Source organism: Octopus bimaculoides, chromosome 24 (assembly GCF_046866305.1).
Source record: "Octopus bimaculoides isolate indiv1 chromosome 24, ASM4686630v1, whole genome shotgun sequence".
Classification (NCBI taxonomy): domain Eukaryota; kingdom Metazoa; phylum Mollusca; class Cephalopoda; order Octopoda; family Octopodidae; genus Octopus; species Octopus bimaculoides.
In genome coordinates, this window is record NC_142951.1 from 13,656,522 (window position 1) to 13,659,021 (window position 2,500).

Consider the following 2,500-nt stretch of genomic DNA (forward strand, 5'->3'; position numbering starts at 1 on the left):
AATAACTAGTAGCGACTTTTCTTTGAAACGGACAGAAAAAAGGGTTTAGCCCACAAGGACATTTATGCTGACATGGTTGCTACATTAGGGGATAATGCTTCTGTTAGGAAGTTAGGAGGGAAACGGGGAGTTATGAAGATGACCCGAGGTTTGGACGTCCTGCAACTGCTACTACTGAAGAAAATATTGATCGTGTTCACCACATGATGATGGATGACAGGCGAGTGACTATAAATCAAATATCCAATGCTAATAGCATATCTTGTTAAACAGTTGAGAATATTCTATACTATAAATTTGACGAAGGTTTCTGTGTGATGGGTGCCACGTCTTCTGACACCTGATCAAAAGTGCACCAAGTTGATTATATCATGGGGAAATCTGACATCGTTTGAGGCAGATCCAGCTGGTTTCCTTGAACGTTTCCTAACCCAGAGACAAAGAGATAATCCATGCAGTGGAAACATCTACATCTCTCCTCACCTGCCTCAGAGAAGGCCAAGGTCGATTCCTTTGCAGTGAAGGTGATTGCCTCAATATTTTGGGATGCAAAAGGCATCATCAATGCAGAGTACTATACCAACTTTGCTGAGGCCGTTACGAAAGACGATCAAGACCAAACGCCCAGGGGTTTTGTTCTATCAAGACAATGCTCCAGCACACACGTTGTTGGTTTCAGTGGCTGCTGTGTGTGACTCTGGCTTTGATAAAATAGATAGATAGATAGATAGATAGATAGATAGATAGATAGATAGATAGATAGATAGATAGATAGATAAAATAGATAGATAGATAGATAGATAGATAGATAGATAGATAGATAGATAGATAGATAGATAGATAGATCTGTGTAAATATATATCTGTGAGTATATGCTTCTATATATCTGTGTAGATGTATATGTGTATAGGCACATATATATATATATATACACTCACACACACACACACACACGCACATTTGTGCATTTATGCATGAATGCATATATAGGCACGTATATGAGAATACATAAATATTTAATGAATGTATGTGTATTGAGATGTGTCTCTGTGTGTGTGCGTGTGTGTACGTGTATGTGTGTGCATGTATGTCTTTCTGTCGTTTACCTGTGTATATAGGTATGAGTGTATGTACGTAAGTATATATGATCTACGTTTGAGCGTGAGTGTGTGTGTGAGTGAAAATGTGTGTATATGTATATGTTTCGTGTCACACTTTATCGTATGTGATAATGCAGTGTTATAATCACTTATGATATTAATTCAAATTGATCACCTTTCTCTTATTTAATTACTGATAATAAATACTTCAGCGTTACAAAGACATTAGTCTTCAATTCGATAGCGTCATACTCCTGCTAGCTGTCGCCGTCATCGTCATTTTTGTCGACGTGGCTGTTAGTGGTGGTGGTGGTGGTGGTGGTGGTGGTGGTGGTGGTTGTGGTGGCCCTGGTATGGAACCGAAGGTAGCTTAAAGTGAAGGTAGCTTAAAGTAGTGGTGATAGTGGCGGTAGCAATAATAGTATCGTTTTTCAGGCCGGTAAAAATGCTTAGCAGCTATTCGTCCGTCTCTGGGTTCTAATTACAAATTCGGCCGAGATCGATTTTGCCTTTCCCGGGGTCAATAAAATAAGAACCAGTGGAGTCCCCCTCTCCCGAAAATGCTGGATTTGTGCCATAATTTGAAACTCATATTGTTATTGTTAAGGCGGTGAGCTGGCAGAATCGTTAGCGCGTCGAACAAAATGCTAAGCGGCATTTCGTTTGCTTTTCATCCTTCCGGGGTCGATAAAATAAGTAAAGTTAAACACTGGGGTCTACACAATCGACTTGCCCTCTCCCTCAAATTTTCAGGACTTGTGCGCTTAGCAGAAATGATTATTAATATTATTGTTATTGTTGTTCGTACTGTTGTAGTTACAATGGTTATTGATTTTGTTATTCTTGTCATTACTCTCCTTGTTATTGTTATTGTTGTAAGGGTGCGCGGCTTAGTGGTTAGGTGGTGGGGTTGCACGCGCGATCGCGAGATCATGATTTCAATAACTGAACCGGTCGGTGTGCTGTGTTCTCAAGGAAAACACTTCATCTCACGTTACACTACGATCGCTTCGACACTTGATGTATAGCGCACTCGTACATCTGTTGAGACAACGTCAATTTGGCGGAAAGTGTGGGCTAATATGCGGCACATATATTAGATCACTAGCTGTGCAGGTCGTTCAAGCAAAATCTTGATACTCATGCGTCTACTAGATGCGAGATTCCATGCTCTGTGGGTATGTGAAAGAGAGAGAGAGAGAGAGTGTGTGTGTGTGTGTGTGTGTGTGTGTGTGTGTGTGTGTGTGTGTGTGTGTGTGTGTGTGTGTGTGTGTGTGTGTGTGTGTGTGAGGGTACATGGCCTAGTTGTTAGGGTGTTGCAGTCACGATCACTATGTCGTTGTTTCAAATCTTGGACCAGGTGGTGCGCTGTGTCCTCGGGCAAAACCCTTTAACTCCCC